Raw genomic sequence first — 23,110 nt, 5'->3', positions numbered from 1 at the left:
AAGCAGCCATTTTTCCCTTTTGAGTTTCAACCTGGCTCTCTACCGCATGGAGCTTTCAAGGGCTTTTGATTCAGTCTTTCCCCTTCAGTCAGAATGGCTCTCCTTGGATCAGCCTATGGATTTTGCTACTGTGGGTTCCTACAGACATGGATCTCTGACTCACAAAGCATTAAACTAAAGACAAGACCTTCTTAAGGTGGTTTCCTGACACTGCACCATGATCACAATTTGGGAAGAAAAGAGGAATTCCCCAATGCCTATATGTAGTACAGATTTCAGGTTCCCTATCTGTTTAGGCTATACTTCTTCATAGTACAGAGACTAACTGTTTTCTGAGTTTATCCCTCTTTCTTTCAACCCTACATCCACTCACTGCTCTGCCACCAGCTTGTACTTGGTTCTGTACATTCATTCTCACCCTCTGATGGGCTATCCAGAGTCCCTGAGTAATACAGTAAAAAGTACAGTTAGGTTCTAACTACATTATTTTTATCTCTACTAGGCACAAGGTTACGCTATTATCCATGTGTTACATTGATAATTTCACCTCACTTTTATAATAAGCCATTATATAAAAATCTCATTATCTTATTTTGTATGTGTGAAAGTTTTGCAAAGATTATGCAGTTTATTCAAGGTTATACCTAGTGATGAACAAGTGGAGCCAACCCCCTATACAACTAATATATGCTAATAAAAATGGGGTTTAAAAAAAAAGAAGAAATAGAGCCACAATTTAAACTTGGACTGTCTGTTTACAGAGTTCAAGTTCCTAACCATGCTGCCTTATTTATAGCTGATGGGGAGATAGTTTTGCTATTAAATTTCATCATCTCAAACCACAGTGTGGTAGGAGAGCATGGGAGCACACCAGCAGGTGGGGAAGCAATCCCAGTATTTAACATCTGCCTGTTAGGGGACATGAGTAAGCTAATAACCATCTCTCCACCTCTGCTTTCTACACCTATCACTGTGAAAATAACCACTCCAAGAGGGTACAGTGAATAGCTCTGAGGAAGTGGCATATGTATTGGTTTTTCACTGTGGTATGAACCAAAGGCAGATTTCTTTTTTTATTATTTTATAAATTTTTATTGGTATATATTTGTTATACAGGGGGATTCATAGTGACAATTCCAATTAGGCATATATTGTACATTAGTTATATTGCCCCCATTGTCTCTCCCCCTCCACCCTCTCCCTGCCCCACTTAAAGCAATTGCAAGAGGTTTTTTTACTCCATTTCGTGTAGGTGTATGAAGTCCATCTACCATATACCTTCACCTTAATCTCCTTCATTCACTATCCCCCTCCCACTAGAACTCACAGACACATACACACACTGTACCTATTTTATAATCCTGTCTTTCACTATTAATATTTTAGTTGATATACAAAAGGGTTTCTTTTTTTTTTTTTGCAGCACTGGGACTTGAACTCAGGCCATTCACCTTGAGCCACTCCACCAGCCCAACTTTTTGTGATAGGGTTTTTCAAGATAGGGTCTCATGAACTATTTGTCCAGGATGGTTTCAAACTATGATTCTCATGATTTCTGCCTCCTGAGTAGCTAGGATTACAGGCATGAGCCACAGGCACCTGGCTAAAGGGGTTTCTTAATGTAGGCAAATTTCTTAAGACTGTGAGGTATAAAGGTCCAGGGAGCTCTTACCTCCCCTCTAGACATATGAGCAGGTAGTTGAGAAATAGATAGTGAAACCCTCTCTAAGTAGGACATCTGCTGCTAAGAGGGAGGACAAGTGGGTTAGCAAGAATACATATTGAGGCTACTTAGAAAAAGTCAAGGTGGTCAATGCTGAGGTTCTCATAGATGTGTTTTCTCTGGATACAAAAAGGTTCCTGCCATAGTTAAAGAAAGCAGTAGTCTTGCAAACTACAGCAACATGTACACACATTAGGACTTTGACCACCCACTAAAGTACCAAGATCAAGAAAGTTCTTTAACACAACCATTCTGAAATGTATTTTCTTGAGAAAATAGCCCCTTTTTCTACCCTGTTAATATTTTGGATTCCATGTCTTCATATTCTGCTCATCAATTATCCCATAGAACATTTTTAGGAACCAACAAGTTCTGCTCATCTCTCAGGGGAAGAGCTTTTTCTGACCTCAGATTGGAGGATGTCCCCCAAAGCAAAGGGGCTGGACAGAGTAGGCACAGCCTCAAGCAGTGAGGACAGATTCATTTTATCGACATAGTGACTTCAGGGGAATTAAGGGCCTTATTTGGCATCAATGGTGTCCTGAATTCAGTCCAAATACCTGCATACCTTGGTGTGCTCTCCAGGATTGTCCTTCAGGGCACAGCCATAACCCCAGGAGACAATTCCCTGTAGTTCTCCATTACAAGCCAGAGGGCCACCAGAGTCACCCTGGGGAGAAGGGACAAGTTGTATAATAAGGAGATGAGGGGACATATAGCTGCAGTTACTCTGAACCTAATATTCCATTCCAGTCTATCATGTGAATCTCTGTCTTTCTTATGGTGGCCCATTCTCTCTTCTCACTAAGGAAATGGAATGCAATCAAGTGAGCCTTCCTCACTTCTCAATGAAGCTGCACAGCATGCAGCTTCCATCCTCACTACCCTGGACATTCAAATCCTACTCCTACGTGGAACCTGGATATGGTCAATGGTCTTGGCATATGAAGGGCTCAAATCACCTGGCAGGAACTCTTGCCTCCCTCAAGGAAGCCAGCACAGACCATGTTGCTGGTGATCTTCTTGAGGTAGGAGTCTTCACATTCGGCCTGACTTAGCAGAAGGGTATCCAGGCACTGTAAAAGGTTTGGATCATTTACCTTGAGGGGCAGAAAATGATCAACAAAAGAAGAAATATGAGTCATACTGACTGGGGAATAACAATCCAGTGATAAACATGGTGGGAATCCACTGGAGAGGACCCCAAGATGATAAGACCCAGCAAAGGACAGTGGCTTTAATTCCCAGAATAATCATTTCTGATTCCCCTTCCTGAAGGTAATGACAACATGTTCTGCATTTGTCCTGTTTGATTCTAGGGCTCAACAATTCCTTGGGACTTCACATCTTTCTGTTACCCACAACTTAGCCTGCATGTAGTGAGTACTTGAAATCTATTTGCAGGCTAGAATCAAATATGTTCAAACCCAAGGACAGGCTTGATTCTGGAAAGTGTGGGGAGAGAGGGAAGTAGGATGGTGAAGAATGCTATTCACCACCAGATCTGAGAGTGTTGCCCTAGCCAGAGATGAGGCACTGGGTGCCAGCAGGTGCACAGGAGCTGGGCAGAGATACTGCAGCCACCTGGGAGTTGAGGGAGGCAGGTGAGGAGAGCTTGACCAACAGGATATCACTGTCCGCAGTCTTTCAATTGAAGCCAGGAATGGGGGGGGCGGGTGATCTTGGCAGCACTGATAAACTGCTCATTCATCTCAATGGCATTGATGTTATGCTCTCCCAGTCTTACTTGGATATAGCTATTTAGAAGAAAAGACATAGTAAAGGCTTTCTCTCCATTGTCCAAGACACACCAGGTTCTCAAGCTCCCTGCTCATGGGTAGCTCTGGAGGCTTGAGATGGGGCATCTGGCAACATTACATTAACAGCACATGGGTGGTGAGTGGGTGCTGATGAGAGACCCAGGCCCTTTATTCTTTAGAGGTAGGTGGTGCAAAAAGCATGAGGAGAAAAGCTGTGGTTGGGGATTATTCCTCAACCTGCCATCCCACAGCTGCTTCCTGAATCCAGGGCTGTGAACACAAAAGAGCTACTTATTGTTCTCCTCAGCCTCTGTGCCTTTGCTGACTACATGCAGGGAGCTTTGCTCTTCCCTTCTCTTTTGGTAAGCAATATTGTTGTGTGGGAGCTAATCCAGTGGCACTCTGGGACCTGCCGCAATAGCATCAACTGGGACCTTGTCAGAAATTCATATTCTCAGTCCCTATCACAGACCTATGAGTCAAAGTCTATAGAATGGAGCCCAGCAACCCATGTGTTCACAACTTTCCTGGTTGTGAAACCTATCTGATGCACACTTGGGACCAAGAGCCATTGGTAGGTTCGGCTCTGTCTATTCACTAGAATCAAAAGAAGTAGAAAACTTTAAAACTTACTAAGATTCAGCCCTCTTCTTGAAAACTCTGAGGTTTTCGGCAAGGCTACAGGACCCAGGTATTAGTATTTGTTCATGGTTCTTGCCTGCCTCCCTCACTGGTCCTAACCACAACAGAATTTTTCCTCCCTGCTTTTGTGACCCATAGCCCTTTCTGCTTTGAGGGTTTGCTTGTGGTGTGAGCAGCTTCCTAGTCTATGATCCTCCTTCTTCATCCTCAGCTCCTGCAAGTCACTTCCTGCAGCAGCTTTTCCACAGCCTTTCCCATTTATCATACAACATTATCACTTGTGTGGACTGATCACTCATCCCTACAAGAGGGCCTGAACTATGGACTCTACAGTCAGGAGTCCAGCTCCTACAAATCATTGCAGTGAGCTGCCGACAACACCCACTATTCATTGATGAGGGCACTACCACAGAAGTGGGAATAGCCATCATGCAGGGACACCTGGTAGGGCACAGAATTTGCCTGACAGGTGTAGCCTCCAACAATCTTGTAGTCATCATTGACAGGGAAAGCAGCTTGGGTGGAGACAGAAAAGAAGGAGCCAACTCAGCCCTGTAGCTGTACCTAATTAGGATTCCTAATGATCACAATGACTAGAGGCAAGCAGGGAGCACTCAACCCCACTGGGGACATACGTTGTAGTTGTCCCAGGTGCCTGGGTCTCCAGGACACACAGCTAAATATTCTACATACTCTGCAGGACTTAAATCTCTGCAGGGCACCCCCAAAGTGAGGAGAAAAGGAAAGTCCTCAAAATGCATGCAGTGGCATATGGTCAGAAGTTGGTAGTAGTCTCACCCACTGTGTTGTTTTCTCTCATCTCTATTTCTACTCACCTTGACTTTTAGAGCCTCATTGTACTAGAATGGTTTGGCCTAGCTAGGAAACTGTTCTGACTATTTTTAGCCCTAGCTATACCCAGCTTCTCCCATGGTTCAAATCTATATAGTAAGACCAGATTTGAGAACAGCCCCAAGACCCAGTTAGGATAAGGGAAGGAACAGCTATAGGCCAACATAATAATAGTTCTTAACCTTGGTTGCATATCTGAGAATCTTAAAGTCACCTGGGAAATTTAAACTCATTATATGGGCTGCATCCTGGACAAATGATATCAGAATTTCAAGGAATGGTTCCCTACCAGAAATAGTTTTTCAATCTTCCTTATTGCACTCGAGATTAAGAGCAGCTATGTTGGATACATCACTGATCTGTTGGAGCCACTCAGTATACTTGCTTATTCATTTCATGGACCACATCTATTTGGCCTCCCTTTCCAGTTGTCCTGACAATAGCCCTGAGTTAGATGAAGGATGGTAGTGGGAGTGAACTAAGGGAGGTGAGAAAAGTGAGGCTTACAGAGAACTCAGGAGATGGGAAGGAGGGGATCTGGACAGGGGAAAGAGAACACCAGACTGCAAGTGAGATAAGAGAAGCAGCAATGATGGGAAAGCCCATGTCTTCCTAGAGAGGGGAGGTTGAAGTGTGAGGGAATACATGGAACTCACCAGCAGCTCCAGTAAGGGCCAAAATCAGGAGAGTACTCATGGTGTCAGATGGGTTACTGAGTAGTGGTATATAGCCTGTCTTTATAACTCCCAGGAGGAAAAGGAGATTGCTTAGAGCATTACTCCTCCCTGCATAAACACACCTGCAGTTTTACCCATCCCATAGTATTACATCAGCTCTGCTATATTTAGCCACTCAGTGGATAGTTGACCTATAAGTGATAAGGAAAGTTATCTTCTGAGGGAAGAAAGGAAAATCAGCTGATTCTTGTAAGAATGCTGTGATGGGGTAAACAGGGAAAGCCAAGTTCCCACCTACACAGCTGGGCTTTATTAGACCAAGGAGATAAGGGTTGGGAGGGGAAAGAAAGGCTTGGGTCTATAGAAACCCTTTGACTGCCTATGGACTTATATAACTTATTGTGGGGAAGAACAGTCACTTGTAACTGGCTTACATGGCTATTTAGGGTCCTGGGTACACCAAGAATGGAAAGAAGTATTACCTAAGTGTCTTACCTATGAACATGAAGACCCTTCTCTTCAGTCTAATCCACTGGGTATGAAAATCAAATTCAAAAGTTTGGGGACCTGAATTACAACATCAGGAGAGGATGAGAAGTGAGATATAGAGTTCCTTAGGAGGCTGACTCTCCTTCTCACCAGTGTCATGGATGGCCATTGCTTTGAAGGAGAGGTGAAGGTTAAGTAGGAGCTGACCAAACAAATTAGGGAGACAGAAGACTAGTACCATGTTCCTCCTCTTTCTTCATGTTAGGATATTTGCCTCTCTCGTTGCTCAGTTGTTAGGGGCCTTTATTAAGCAGACTTACACGATGGTTCTTCTCATCCACTCTGAGGTCAGAGAAGGAGTGAGTAAAGATCATGTATGATTCTCTAAAATGTAGAAAAGGGGTTGAGTTCTGAAGATGCTGAACAAAGAGGAAAAAGCTCGGTTCCAATTCTAGTGATTGGATTGGAGATGGCAAGCTGACTGGAGATGGAGGAAATGGAAATCAGAATGAATTGGTAAATGTCAATGTGGGGTTTTTAGAGTAGCTTCTCGTTCAATTCCTGACATGGCTGAGCCAGTTTCTCCACACTAGAGACCCCACTGCTCAGAATGCTTACCTCTGTACCCTATACCCCATCCAATTGCTGGTGGCCTAATACCTAAGAGGGAATACTGTTGAACTTGTATGGTGACTGAAAGCTTTTCCAGAGCTTTCATAAAAACAGTAGTAGACTGAGTTTAGCTTTTCACAAATAATTTTTCTTTGTAAGGTATGCAAAGGGAATTTGCATTTAGAAAGGAAAAAACCGAGACTCAAAAGGGTTCTTTCTTAGCCAAGAAGATATAGAAAAATGGCAAAGCTGCCCAAGGCTACAGGAAGACATGGAAAGTATGGTAAAGTGGCAATTTGTTGCAGGTGGTATCTTAAAAGGTTGCTGAGAATCAAGCCAGAGGTCCCTAATGGGAAATTATACATTCAATTTCCTCCTGGTATTTGCCTTTCTGGCAAAAATAGAACATTGAATTAATATTTCCCCTTGTACCTTGTGCCAGAGCCTTCCCTGGCCTTCACCCATGACTCCTATGGCCCATGTATAACACAGGAACACACTTCTCTGTGCTGATAACTGGTAGAGTCTGAGGATATCACATTGTGACACCTAAGTAAGAGTTGATATTTCTGTGATGTCACTTAACAAGCTGTTGTGTTGTATACTTGGTGTGGAGTACCCAATGGAAAGCCTGGTGCTTTAGAATATAAGTACAGACTTTTGCTCTACCATCCATCCCATCCTCACTGGACATGGGACCTAAAGGGAGGTGTTCCCCTCTAGGAAATTATTTTGGGAAAAGAGATTTTTGTACTTGTCCTGTGGCTCTTCTCTGTATAAAAGGAAACATCCAAGGGCATAAGGATTTCTGCAGTTAAAACTTGAAGGTCATCCCTCTGATATTTTTCCTATTTAGAGCCTAAAACAGCTTTCTTCAGAGTATCAAGATTCACCTTACAGACAGAGAAGGCAGTTATATGTAGGGACTATTACCTCATACTCTATACTTAAATGAGTAGGATAGGTTCTGGTCCAGCTGGGTCATTGAAAAAATCAGAGGTGAAAATTTTAAATTTCTAGATTCAAATGAGAATAAAAGACAATTTATCAGGACCTTTGGAATATAGCAAAGGCAATTCTATTGTAAGAGTTGCCTATATTTAAAATGTAAGAGAGATCTCAATAAATAAAATAATAAAGCACTTCAAGATCTTAGAAAAACAAGAGCAAGCCAAAAATTAGTAGATGGAAAGAAATTACAAAAATAAGGGCAGAAATTAATTAAATAAATAGTAAAAGAACAATACAAAGGATGAATGAAGCAATGAGTTGGCTCTTTGAAAAGATAAATAAGATTAACAAACCCTTAGGCAAATTAATCAAATTGATAAAAATAGAGACAAAAAATGGTGCATCACAACAGATAATACTAAAATTGGAGAATAATTACAGAATATTCTGGAATTTTATATACCATAAAATTAGAAACTCTAGAATAGCAGACAAATTTCTAGACACATATGACCTCCCAAAATTGAACCAGGGCAATATAAACAATTTAAACAAATCTATGACAAGCAATAGGTTTGAGATAGTAATAGTCTCCCAACAAAGAAAATCCTAAGACCAGACAGATTCACTGCTGAATTCTACCAGTTCTATAAGGAAGAACTAAACCAATGCCCCTCAACTATTCCATAAAACAGAAAGGAAATGAATACTTCCAAATTCATTCTATGAAGCCAGTATTACCCTGATGCCAAACAGGAAAAGAATACATCAACAACAAAAAATCTGTAGGCCAATTTCCTTAATGAAAGTAAATGCAAACAGTTGTCAATTAAATACTTGCAAATTGAATTCAACAACACATTAAAAAGATCACACACCATGATCAAGTTAGTTTCACTGCAGGGATGTAAAGATGGTTCTACATATACAAATCAATAAGTGTAATACAGAACATAAATAGAATCAAGAACAAAAATCACATGATCATCTTGGTAGATCCAGAAAAAGCCTTTAACGAAACTCAACATCCCTTCATGACAAAAAAAAAACCCTGAAGAGAATACGAATGCAAGTATCATACCTCAACATAGAAGGGTTATATGCAATGAACCTATAGCTAACTTTATACAGAATGAGGGGGAAACAGATATGACTTCCTCTAAATTCAAGAATGAGGCAAGGGTTTCTATTGCCTCACCTTTTGTTAATACAGTGTTTGAGTTCTTAGCCAAAGCAATAAGGCAAGAGAAAGAAATAAAAGGGATATAAAAAGAACAGGAAGAAGTCAAATTATCCCTATGTTTAGATTATATGATCCTATATTTGAAAGACCCTAAAGATTCCACCAGAAAACTCTTAGATCTGATAAACATTTAAGCAAATAGCAGGATACAAATCAACATAAAAAAGTCAATTGCTTTTCTATATACTAAGAATGAACAAATGAGAAGAAACCAGAAAAACAATCTCACTCACAATAACCTCAACAACAACAACAAAAAAACCTAGGAATGAACCTAATGAAGGAAGTGAAAGGCCTCTACAATAAAAACTATGAAACACTGAAGAAAGAAATTGAAGAGGATACTAAAAAATAGAAGGACCTCCCATCTTCAGGGATTAGCAAATTTAATACCGAGAAAATAGTCATATTACTAAAAGTGATCTACAGATTCAATGCAATCCTCACCAAAACTCCAATGACATTCTCCACAGAACTAGAAAAAATAATTCTAAAAATTCATATGGAAGCACAAGACAATGAAAGTCAAAGCAATCCTGAGCGAAAAAAAAGCAATGCTAGAGTTATCACAATACACTATTTCAAATTATACTATAGAACCATAACCTTAAAAAATGGAGAACCCAGAAATAAACCCACATAGCTACAGGGATCTAATTTTCAATAAAGGTGCCAAAACATTGGAGAAATGACACTCTTTAACAAATGGTGCTGGGAAAACTGGGTAGCCACATGTGAATGAATAAAACTAGATCCCTCTGCTCCTCTACAAAAATCAATTCAAAATGTAAGACCTGAAACTATCAGAGAAATCCATAAGGGGAAATGCTTCAAGATAAAACAATAGGTGACAACTTCCAGAATAGGACTCCAATACCCCAGGAAACAATAGAAAGAATTGATAAATGGGACTGCAACAAATTAAAAAGCACAAGCACAGCAAAGGAAACGATTACCAGAGTGGAGAAAGATTACACGCTGGTAGAGAATTTGTCAGATATCCATCTGATGGGGCTAATATCCCAAAAATATAAAGAACTCAAAAAATGACACACTAAAAGAACCCAATGATCCAGTCAATAAGTGTGAAAATGAACTGAACAGACGCTTCTCAAAGGAAGTACAAATGGACAATAAATAAGTGAAGAAATGCTCAACATCTTCATCCATCAGAGAAATATAAATCAAAATTACATTGAATTCCATCTTACCCCAGTAAGAATGGCTGTTATCAAAAAACAAACAATAAATTTTGGCAAGGATGCAAAAAAAGAGAAGCCTTGTACACTATTGGTACAAGGTGAGAATATAAAATTTTAGTCACTATGGAAAGTTAAATAAAAAGTAAAATTAATAAATAAAAAATAAAAAGAAATACCCATATTTATTGTGGCATTATTCACAATAATGAAGTTATGGAATCAGCATAGGTGCCCATGAATGGATGGATGGATAAAGAAAATGTATACATATACAGTGGAGTATTATTTAGCCCTAAAGAAGAAAGAAATCATGTCATTTGCAGGAAAATGGATGGAGCTACGGATCACGTTAAGCAAAATAAGCTAGACTCAGAAGGACAAATATCACATGTTTTCTCTCATGTTTGAAATCTAAGTTTTTTAAAGACAGGAAAGTAGGAATGGGGATGTGGCTTAAGTAGTAGAACACTTGTCTAGCAAGTATAAGGCCCTGAAGTCACCCCAGTACGGCAACAAAAAAAAAAAGATGTGAAAGTGGATAGGAACTACTTGAGAAGAGGACAAGGTAGATGGAGAGTTAATATGATTACTATACAGCATATGCAGGTATGAAAACATCATAATGAAACCCACAATTTTATCCAATTAATACACACTAATAAAACATTTTAAAAGACTGAGTTCAAGGGCCACATAGCATATATAGTATAAAGTTAATATTTTGAACAATCAACTCAAGACAAGTATATGATAATAGAAGAACCAATTAGCCCACACAGAGAAAATACTCTCTACTGACTAATGGAAGAGGAAGAATGAGAGGAAGAGAAAGCAAATAATAAAATAACGGAGCTGGGATTATCAGTATGGGTATCTAGGAAAGAATCCTTTCCTGATGCTCCTTCATAACAGAGGGAATCTATGAATCCTTTATCAGTGGTATACTTTGTGCTGTGGTTTAGACATGGTTTGAATGTGTTCTTCAAGGATTCGTGTTATGGAAGTTTGGTCCTTAGTGTGATGACATGAGAGGTAGAGCCCAGTGGAAGGTGGGGAACTATCCTCAGAAGGGATTGACATAGATCTTGAAGAATTCAGGTTAATTCCTCTACGAGCAATTATTATAGAATAACTAAGACTCGCACCTCTCTGGCTTTCTGTCTGTCCATGTGATTGGTCTCTCTTGCCCACACTCCTACGATGAAGTCATCTGCTATGATGTGACGCAGCCTGGAGGCCCTCACCGGAGCTTGCCCATATTGTTTGGACTTTGAGCTTCCAAAACTGTGAGCTAAATAAACCAATTTATTAACAAATTACCCATTGTCCTTTGTATTTCATCATTACAAAGGAAAACTGACTAATATGCCCAGGATAAAAAAACTTGCAGAAAATCATATGCCTGTTCAGAGTACTAATGAATGGGTCGGGGGGCTTAAATGGATAACAGGGAGAAGTGAGTCCACACAACCTCAATAACATGCCAAGTCCAGCCACAAATCCTCATGCTCCTCCAACTGCTCTGTGGGAAAACTGATAGAGCTAACAGCGCAAGGAGGACCAGGAACAGATCCTGTGAATCTTTTGAATTTGGAAAAGAATGTAGGACTATGTCATCTAAACAGAAGTGATGAGGCCAGAAATTGTCATGACCATATGGAAATATGTCAAGCTCCAAAGGCCAAATGTTGCCTGTTTTTGAGAATATGCAAGTCTACAAAGACTTTTCTAAAATAAATAAATAAATAACAAGAACAATGGGACTTGAGTACAAAAGGGACACTGTGGGGAAATTTTAATGGGAGAGGGTGTGGGAGAGAGGTAAAGAGGGTTACAGTATATTATATATTTACGTACCGACATAGTATTAAAAAAGCCATCAAATATTGCTTTTAAAAGGGAGGGAGGAAGGAGTGGAGTTAAAGGAAGATAATGGAAGAGTGAACTTGCTCAAAATGCATATATGGGATTTTCACCTGAAATCCCTTTGTATCACTACTGAATTCTAAATTAAAGGAAAACATTGCCAGGGTCTGGCTTCCATCAAAGCAGGGTCTGAGACTAAGGCAAGTATCCAAGAAGTTTATTTGGCAATGTGATCCCAGGTGTTGGAATGAGGAGGCAGGAGCACAGAAAACAGAAGAAGCAAAGTCAAAATCAGTCAGCGTTACCAAGTTGGCTATTATTCCAGAGCTGAGGCTCAGTTGGAAAGTAGCTTATGAGATGCCTTATGAAATACACCTAAAAGTATCTTTCCAAAGAATGAACGAGGAAATCCATAGCACTTACTGCATGAGGAACGGTTAAGAGTAGTTCTAACTCCCATGCCTTTCTGAATTGCACATGTGAGTCTGAGTTCAGTTCCATGAACACTTTGCCTCAGCATCACAAGACAGGATGGAACAACATCTGGTATACTCTAGACCAAAGCATTTTCAAATTACATCTGCATGAAATTATTCAAAGCCATTGGGCCCCATAACTGTGGCTGGTATAATGCATGAGAACACAAAGCACTGAAGTGAGAAACAAGAGATAGCTGACACATTTACCAACAAAGAAGGAATGAGCCAATTACACTGGCAGCAGATGCCAACAGGGGATAATCACAAGCTAAATGCCACCCCTGCCTTGATAATGACACTCTCTACAATACAGAGAAAAACAAAAGTATCTGAATTTTAAACCAAAAGAAATGAGAAATTCTTGTTTGGACAGGATTTACTGAAAGTTGTACTCATTTGGTTATCTTAGGTAGAGTAAGGATTTGGAGTCCAAAAAAGAAATTGTATTATTTGAAAAGGAAAAGAAAGAAAACTTGGGTTTTGTGGACCAGGAAAGTTTTATCTGCTACATTTGTATCTGCTACAGTTGTTAGAACACTCACTGCACTGGTGTTTGGGGGATTTCTTGATTTGATTTGTTTTATTGTTTTGTTTTTGAGACAGGGTGTTACCATGTAGCCCAAGTGCCTGGGACTTACTATGGAGCCCAGGCTAGCTCACAATCCTCCTGCCTTCGCCTTCCAAGTGTTGCAATTACAGGTTTGTACCACATTACCTGGAACATCAGTGCTTTTTTTTTTTTCATTTATTCATTTGTGCATACATTGTTTGTGACATTTCTCCCCCCTGTTCCCCACCCCCTCACTCTCCCCCACCTCCCCTCACTTCCAGGCAGAACCTGTTCTGTTCTTTTCTCCAATTTTGTTGAAGTGAAGACATAATCAATAATAAGAAAGACAAAGCGTTTTTGCTAGTTGAGTTAAGGATAGATATACAGAGAGATTCCTAGCATTGCTTCTATGCTCAAGTGTATTACAACCCGAATTGTTCTCTACCTGACCTTTTCACTAATTCCCAATCACCTTCCCATATTGACCTCTGTCACTTTAAGGTTACTGTATTAATTCCTCTGCAGTGGGGATATCAAATGCTTTCAAGTTTTGGGTTTCTACCACCAACAACATGTGTTGGTGAGGATGTGGGGAAAAAGGAATCCTCGTACACTGCTGGTAGGAATGCAAGCAGTGGATGCTTCTTAAAAATCTAAACATAGATCTGCCATATGATCCAGCAATCCCACTCCTGGGGATATACCCAAAGGAATGTGACACAGGTTACTCCAAAACACCTGCACATCCATGTTTATTGTGGCACTATTCACAATAGCCAAGTTATGGAAACAGCCAAGATGCCCCAGCACTGACGAATGGATTAAGAAAATGTGGTATCTATACACAATGGAATTTTATGCAGCCATGAAGAAGAACGAAATGTTATCATTTGCTGGTAAATGGATGGAATTGGAGAACATCATTCTGAGTGAGGTTAGCCTGGCTCAAAAGACCAAAAATCGTATGTTCTCCCTCATATGTGGACATTAGATCAAGGGCAAACACAACAAGGGGATTGGACTATGAGCACATGATAAAAGCGAGAGCACACAAGGGAGGGGTGAGGATAGGTAAGACACCTAAAAAACTAGCTAGCATTTGTTGCCCTTAATGCAGAGAAACTAAAGCAGATACCTTAAAGCAACTGAGGCCAATAGGAAAAGGGGACCAGGAACTAGAGAAAAGGTTAGATTAAAAAGAATTAACCTAGAAGGTAACACCCACGCACAGGAAATCAATGTGAGTCAATGCCCTGTATAGCTATCCTTATCTCAACCAGCAAAACCCCTTGTTCCTTCCTATTATTGCTTATACTCTCTCTACAACAAAATTAGAGATAAGGGCAAAATAGTTTCTGCTGGGTATTGAGGGGGGGAGTGGGAGGGGGTGGAGTGGGTGGTAAGGGAGGGGGTGGGGGCAGGGGGGAGAAATAAACCAAGCCTTGTATGCACATATGAATAATAAAAGAAAAATGAAAAAAAAAATCACTAAGAGTAAAAAAAAAGAAAACGTGGTATCTATACACAATGGAATTTTACTCAGCCATGAAGAAGAATGAATACTTATCATTTGCAAGTAAATGAATAGAACTGGAGAACATCATTGTGAGCGAGGTTAGCCAGACTCAGAAGACCAAAAATCATATGTTCTCCCTCATATGCTATCTTTAGATCTAGGGCAAATACAGCCGTGTTGTAGGACTTGGGTTACATGACAAGGGGAGAACATATACGGAAGGTATGGAATTAGATAGAAAACCCAAAACATGAAAGCATTTGATGTCCTCACTCCAGAGGAATTAATACAGAAACCTTAAAGCGACAGAAGTCAACATGAGAAGGGGATCAGGAACCAGTGTAAAGATCAGTTAGAGATGAATCAACTTGTGTTGTAACATATTTGTACATGAAAGTAATGCTAGGAATCTCTCTGTATAGGTGTCCTTATCTCAATGAGCAAAAATGCTATGTTCTCTTACTATTGCTTATTTCTACTCTTCAAAGGAACTGGAGAAAAGCACAGAACAGGTTCTGCCTGGAAGGTAGGGGGAGGGGGGAGAGAGTGGGAGTGGAGCAGGAGGGAGAAATGACCCAAACAATGTATGCACATGTGAATAAATGAATAAAAAAAAAGTTTTGGGTTTCTTACCTATCCCCATACCTCCCATGTCTGCTGTCCCCTTATCGTGTGACCAAGTCCAACAACATTGCTGCATTTGCCCTAGATCTAAAATCCATATATGAGGGAGAACACACGATTTTTGATCTTCTGAGTCTGGCTAACCTGCTCAGAATGATGTTCTCCAGTTTCATCCATTTACTTCTGAATGATAAGATTTCATTCTTCATGGCTGAGTAAAATTCCATTGTGTATAGATACCATATTTTCTTAATCCATTCATCGGTAGTGGGGCATCTTGGCTGTTTCCATAATTTGGCTATTGTGAATAGTGCTGCAATAAACATGGGTGTGCAGGTGCCTCTAGAGTAACCTGTGTCACATTCCTTTGGGTATATCCCCAGGAGTGGGATTGCTGGATCATATGGCAGATCTATGTTTAGATTTTTAAGAAGTCTCCATATTGTTTTCCAGAGTGCACTAGCTTGCATTCCCACCAGCAGTGTACAAGTGTTCTTTTTTCCCCACATCCTCGCCAACACCTGTTGTTGGTGGTGTTTTTGATGATAGCTATTCTAACAGGTGTGAGGTGGAATCTTAGTGTGGTTTTGATTTGCATTTCCTTTATGGCTAGAGATGGTGAGCATTTTTTCATGTGTTTTTTGGCCATTTGAATTTTTTCTTTTGAAAAAGTTCTGTTTAGTTCAGTTTCCCATTTCTTTATTGGTTCATTGATTTGGGGAGTGTTTAGTTTTTTAAGTTCCCTATATATTCTGGTTATCAGTCCTTTGTCTGATGTATAGCTGGCAAATATTTTCTCCCAGTCTGTGGGTGTTCTCTTCAGTTTAGAGACCATTTCTTTTGTTGTGCAGAAGCATTGTAATTTTACGAGGTCCCATTTGTCCATCTTTTCTCTTAGTTGCTGAGCTGCTGGGATTCTATTGAGGAAGTTCAAGCCTATACCTATTATTTCCAGGATATTCCCAGCTCTTTCCTGTACTAATGTCTGAGTTTTGGGTGTGATATTAAGGTTCTTGATCCATTTTGAGTTGATACTAGCATAGAATGATAAACATGGATCTAGTTTCACTTTTTTGCAGACAGATAACCACTTTTCCCAGCAACATTTGTAGAAGAGGCTGTCTTTTCTCCATCTTATATTTTTGGCCCCTTTGTCAAAAATAAGGTGGGTATAGTTGTGTGGATTCATATCTGGGTCCTCTATTCTGATCCACTGGTCTTCATATCTGTTTTTGTGCCAGTACCATGCTGTTTTTATTGTTATTGCTTTGTAATATAGTTTGAAGTCGGGTATTGTGATACCTCCAGAATTGCTCTTTTTGCTGAGTATTGCCTTGGCTATTCACGGACTCTTGTGTTTCCAATGAACTTTAGGGTAGATTTTTCAATCTCTGTGATGAATGTCATTGGGATTTTAATGGGAATTGCATTAAACTTGTAGATTTCTTTTGGTAGTATAGCCATTTTTACTATGCTGATTCTTTTTTTTAACTAGAAATTGTAATCCTTTTTTTTTTATTTTATTATTCATATGTGCATACAAGGCTCGGGTCATTTCTCCCCCCTGCCCCCACCCCCTCCCTTACCACCCACTCCGCCCCCTCCCTCTCCCCCCCCACCCCCTCAATAACCAGCAGAAACTATTTTGCTCTTATTTCTAATTTTGTTCTACCAATCCATGAGCACTGGAGATCTTTCCACTTTCTGTAGTCTTCCTTGATCCTTTATCAGGGGTTTGTATTTCTCCTTGTAGAGGTCATTCACATCCTTTGTTGAGTTTACTCTGAGGTGTTTTTTTTTTTTTTTTGAGGCTATTGTAAATGGAATTGTTTCCATATATCTCTCTCAATTTGTTCATTGTTGGTGTATAGAAAAGCTACTGATTTTTGTAAGTTGATTTTGTATCCTGCCACATGGCTGAAGCTGTTTATGGTGTCTAGGAGTTTTTGGGTAGCATTTTTGGGGTCTTTGAGGTATAGGATCATATCATCTGCATTTGGAGATACTTTGACAGATTCTTTACCTACTTGTATTCCTTTTATTTCTTCTTCTTGCCTTATTGCTTTAGCTAGGAATTCCAGGACTATGTTGTTTAGGGGTGGGGAGAGTGGGTACCTTGTCTCATTCCTGATTTTAAGGGAAATGGTTTCAGTTTTTCTCCATTAAGTATGATGTCAACTATAGGTTTGTCATATATAGCCTTTACAATGTTGAGGTACATTCCTTCTGTTCTTAGTTTTCTTAGAGCTTTTATCATGAAGTGATGTTGAATCTTATCAAAGGCTTTTTCTGCATCCATTGAGATGATCAAGTGGTTTTTGTCTTTGCTTCTGTTAATGTGGTTTATTACATTTACAGATTTGTGTATGTTGAACCACCCTGACATCCCTGTTATGAAGCTGACTTGGTCATGGTGAATGATCTTTCTGATATGTTGTTGGATTTGGTTTACTATTATTTTATTGAGGATATTTGCATCAAGGTTCATTAAGGCCTATAGTTCTCCTTTTTGGAGGTGTTTTTGTCTGGTTTTTGGATGAGTGTAATTTGTCTTCATAAAATGAGTTAGGTAGTGTTCCTTCCCTTTCAATTTTGTGGAAAAGTTTAAGGAGAGTTGGTGTTAGTTCTTCTTTAAAGGTCTGATAGAATTCAGCAGAGAATCCATCAGGTCCTGAACTCTTCTTTTTTGGGAGACTCTTTATTGCTGCTTCAATTTCATTTGTGTTATAGATCTATTCAGTTGATTAATATCCTCTTGGTCTTGGTTCAATATTGGATGGTCATAAGTATCTAGAAATCTGTCCATTTCTTAAAGATTTTCAAATTTATTAGAATATAGGTTCTCAAAGTAGTCTCTGATGATTTCCTGGATTTCTGTGGTGTTTGTTGTTATCTCCCCTTTTCCATTTCTGATTCTACTGATTTGGGTTTTTTCTTTCCTCATTTTAGTCAAATTTGCCAGGGGTCTGTCAATCTTCTTTGTTTTTTCAAACAACCAGGCTTTTGTTTCATTGATTCTTTGCATTTTTTTTCTATTCATTGATTTCAGACCTTATTTTTATTATTTCTCTCCTTCTGCTTGTTTTGGGATTTGCTTTACTTATTTTTCTAGGAATTTGAGATGTAGCATTAGGTCATTGATTTGAGATCTTTCTGTTCTTTTAATATATGCACTCATGGCTATAAACTTTCCTCTTAGGACTGCCTTTCCTGTGACCAATAGGTTCTGGTAGGTCGTGTTTTCATTTTCATTAGGTTCCAAGAACCTTTTAATTTCCTCTTTTATTTCATCAAGAACCCATTGATCATTGACCAATGTGTTTTCAGCTTCCAATTGTTTTCATGTTTTCTACTGTTGTTTTTGTTGTTGAGTTCTAGTTTTAATGCATTGTGATTAGACAGAATGCAGGGAATTATTTCTATTTTCTTATATTTGGTGAGGCTTGCTTTGTGCTCTAAGATACGATCAATTTTGGAGAAGGTTCCATGGGCTGCTGAGAAGAATGTATATTGTGCAGAAGTTGGATGAAATATTCTGTAGACATCAGCTAAGTCCCTATCACATCTACAGTGTGATTTAGTTCTAGAATTTTTTTATTGATTTTTTTGTTTGAATGACCTATCTATTGGTGACAGGGGGTACTAAAGTCTCCTGCTAGCACTGTATTGGAGTCTATATATGCTTTTAGGTCCTTCAGAGTATGTTTGATGAAATTGGGTGCGCTGACATTGTGTGCATATAGGTTGATAATTGTTCCTTTTGGTGTATTTCACCTTTTATTAGTTTTGAGTGTCTTTCTTTATCTCATTTGATCAATGTAAGTTAGAAGTCTACTTTGTCCAAGATAAGTATTGCTACTCCAGCCTGTTTTCAGGGGCCATTGGCTTGGTAAATCTTCTTCCAGCCTTTCACCCTAAGCCAGTGCTTGTTTATGTCAAGGAGATGGGTCTCCTGTACACAACATTTTATTGTATCTTCCTTTTTAATCCAGTTTGCCAGACGGTGTCTTTGATAAGGGAGTTAAGTCTGTTAATATTCAATGTTAGCATTGATAGATAAGTGGTGATTCCTGTCATTTAGTTGTTTTTGTTGTTTAAGGGTTTGATTGTGTGCAGCTCAATTAATGTTACTCTCTGATTCTTTGTCTTTTCTTCTCCTGTGGTTTGGTGTTGCCTGTCCTCTCATGGTTTGTCTGCTTACATTCTTTGTGTGCAGAATTCCTTGAACAATCTTTTGTAGTGATGGCTTGGTGGTCATTTATTGTTTTAGTTTCTGCTTATCGTGGAAGACTTTATTGCTCCATCTATTTTGAATGATAGTTTTGCTGGGTAGAGTATCCTAGGATTGAAGTTTATTTTCATTCAGTGTCTGAAATACCTCACTCCATGCTCTTCTTGCTTTTAAGGTTTCCATTGAGAAATCTGTGTGATTTTGATGGGTTTACCTTTGTATGTTATTTGTTTTTTCTCTCTTACAGACTTCAATATTCTTTCTCTATTCTCTGTGCTTATTGTTTTAATGATAATATGCCATGGGGAGGGTTCTATTTGGTCAAGTCTGTTTGGTGTCCTGGAGGCTTCCTGTACCTGAATGGGTATAGCTTTGTCTAGATTTGGGAAATTTTCTGTTATTATTTTGTCGAATATATTATGAATCCCTTTTGCTTGCACCTCTTCTCCTTCTTCAATGCCTGATTCTCAGGTTTGGTCTTTTGATAGAATTGGTGAGTTCTTACATATAACTTTAACAATTTTTTGAGTTGTTTGACTAAAAGCTCTTCAGTTTTTCCTTTAATTTCCATTTCATCTTCAAGTTCTAAGATTCTGTCTTCTACTCATTCCAGTCAGCTGGAGTGGCCTTCCATTGTGTTTTGTATATCTGATTCATTCTTTTTTCTGAGATTTTCCATATCATGGGTCACTTCCTCTTTAATATTGTCAGTTTTTAATTCATTTATCTCTCTATTTATAGTGTTGTCTGTTTCACTTTGGTGTTTACTTAGGGATCCTATGAGTTCATTTATTTGTTTCTGTGTCTTCTCATATTCTTTATTTTTGGTGTCTTGGAATTTGAGTGCTTCATGTACATTTTGGTGGACCATGTCTAGTAACATCTTCATGAAATTCTCAGTGATTACTTGTAGGATTTCTTCTTTCAGAGTGTTCTTTTGGGCTTTGTTGGGTTCCTTGGCATCATTTATCTTTGTTTTGTTGGAGTCTGAAACTGGTTATCTATTTTCTTCATTTCCCTCTGAATCCTGTATTAAATTATTTTGGGGGGGAGAATGGTTTCCATCCCTTTTTCATCTTCCCATTGCTCCACTTGGTATTGTGTAACTATGTTCTTGATAGGCTATTGGTGGTTTCAGTCACCTGTTTTCTTTCCCTTGGTTTAATTTTGTTTTGTGGGTGTGTTGGGTTTTTAGGTTAGTGTATGTAAGCTATTTCTATCCCTGGTCTGTGTGTAATTTAGTATTAGCTAACTCACAATAGTAAAACTAACAAAAAAAAGGAAAAAATAAAAAGAAATCAACTGGGAGAGATGGACAAACATACACAAACAAACAAACAAGAAACAAGACAAACAAATAAACAAACAAACACACACAAAATATTCCAGGTTCAGGAACAATAGAATTTCAGTCTTAGTAGTTCTGGTGTCACTACTTCAACATCCAGTCTTGGTGTTGATATTTACTCTTGCCAGGTGGTTGGGGAGTCTCGCCAGTTTTTTTTCTTTCAGCGGCAGCTGCTTAGTCAGCTCCTCCCTCAGTAAGGTGTGGCTGTTTAAGTTTGTATATTGTCCTCAGGTTCCAGAGATCAGCTCTGTAGCCCACCAGCTGTCCTGCTTTGGAGTTGGGTTTTCACTGTGTTGGTTTTTTGGGGGCTTGTTTCTTTGCCTCACCCCCTTTCTCTGGGGTAAGGTCAGTAATTTGTCAGCTGGCTCCCTGCTGTCAGTGTGTTGTAATGGTTTGCTGATTGTTTTTCAATTTTGCACTGTCGTTTGACTTTGGATGTTTCTCACTGGCTCAGGAGATGAGCTTTGTGGACCGCTACTTGCTCTATTTCAGGCAGTGGCTTATCACCTACCTGCTGTTGGCCCTTCTGCTTTTCCAGTCTTTGTTTACTGAAAGTTCACATGGAGGTTAGCTCCTTGCCCCTCCTCCCTTCTCCGGTGCACTTACAGCACCTCACCTGCTCTGCTGCATGTTCATTTTCAGTTCTTGTATATCATTCAGTTTTTTGTTTTGTTTTGTTTTGTTTGCAGGACAGGGAGTCAGTCTGTTCAGGGGGCTATACTGGCTTATCCCAGTTGCTGTGGGAATACCACATGATGCTTGGTGCTCACCTGTTGGTCTGCCGGATGTCTCCTAAGCATGTTTGGAGCTGGCATCTGGTGCCACAGGAGCCCTCTTGTTTTCTCAGTATAATGTGGCGTGGAGAAGCTCTACATGGGCTGGGGGTTCAGGATGTCAAAGTTTTGATTCTTCTTAGTGCTTTATTTCTGCCAAGTGTGGCTCCAGCTTCTCTGCAAAGTTTTTGATTTACGGAGCTCACACTGTCTGCTTCTGCACTCTCGTCACCATCTTGGAACTCCCTCAACATTGGTGCTTAACAAGCGTATTCCAGTTGAACTGGCTTAAACACTCCTCTCCCTAACGGGTCAGAATGAGTAAGACTGCAAAGATATTATGGGTGATGATGAAAGATCTTGGTCACAGGTCCCCAAGAGTTCAGAGAGATTGTTAGCAGTTTAACACATGGAAGTTTAAGATTAGAGGCTATAAGTGACTACTCAGTGAGGTCATCCTAGAATTTAAAGGTTCAGATGAGGCTAACCAGAGCTTTCTTCAAATGAGTGTTTCTCAGACTCTTGTTATGGTATATGAGTGAGACATTAGCTCACAACTAATACTAGGAAGATCCAAATGAGATTTAAGTCTTCATGTATATGGGCTGTGACCTGAAAATACAATAAATTCACCTGTTCCCTAAGTCAACATTGTATTCATCAAATATTCTCTGAGTATCAAATATCCCAACCAATGTTCCAGGTGAGAAAATTGTGTGTGTGTGAGTGTGTGTGTGTGTGTGTGTGTGTGTGTGTGTGTGTGGAATGTAATTATTCTCAGCTGACTGTTGTTGAAAATTACCATTATCTTCAGCGAACACCTTGAAATCTACATACATAATATATTAGACTATTTATTGACCAAGATTAGACTATTTATTACAGAGATGGTTGAAAGTAGAAGCCCACCTTAATACACCTACTGGGAAATTTCAGTTTCTTAGTTTCATCATTTATATATATGATGTATTTGTTTTCTATTGCAGACATAAATTCTCATAAACATAGAGGCTTAAAATAACATAAATTTATTATGTTATTGTTCCATTGATCAAAAGTCCAAAATGGTCTCGATGGACTTAAGGCTGCACCCAGTTATAGAGGCTCTGGATCCACCTTCATTTGGGTTTTTGACAGAATTCATGGTTCTCAGATTAACAGAACTCTTACATGTCAGGACCTATATAGAACTACAAATACAAAATGAACTAAAACTTGGTCCAGAGTACTGAATCCTCATACTATCGCCTCTCTCTCTCTCTCTCTCTCTCTCTCTCTCTCTCTCTCTCTCTCTCCCTCCCTCCCTCCCTCTCTCCCTCTCCCTCTCCCTCTCCCTCTCCCTCTCCCTCTCTCTCTCCCTCTTCCTCTCCCTCTCTCTCTCTCCCCCTCTCTCTCTCTCTAAAGATCCTCCACTTCAGGATTTGTGTGATTAGGGCTGGTGGAGTGGCTCAAGTGGTAGAGTGCCTGCTTAGCAAGCATGAAGGCCTGAGTTCAAACCCCAGTACTGCCAAAAACAAAACAAAACAATGATTTGTGTGGTTAGATTAGGTCTACTGGATATCCAGAATAATC

At 39.5% G+C, this 23,110-nt stretch overlaps 1 long non-coding RNA gene and 1 pseudogene across 1 annotated transcript in view; both read right to left on the bottom strand.

Moving 5' to 3' along the window:
• The window catches only part of LOC141419184 (uncharacterized), a 133,212-nt gene that overhangs the window by 19,288 nt on the left and 90,814 nt on the right, over window positions 1–23,110 (bottom strand). The gene's annotated exons all lie outside the window — the stretch shown is intronic.
• On the bottom strand, window positions 2,209–5,673 carry LOC109679517 (trypsin-5-like; annotated as a pseudogene).

This window comes from Castor canadensis, chromosome 2, assembly GCF_047511655.1.
Source record: "Castor canadensis chromosome 2, mCasCan1.hap1v2, whole genome shotgun sequence".
Taxonomy (NCBI): Eukaryota; Metazoa; Chordata; class Mammalia; order Rodentia; family Castoridae; genus Castor; species Castor canadensis.
The sequence above is the reverse complement of the archived record's forward strand: the minus strand, read 5'-3'. Positions and strand labels throughout refer to the sequence as shown.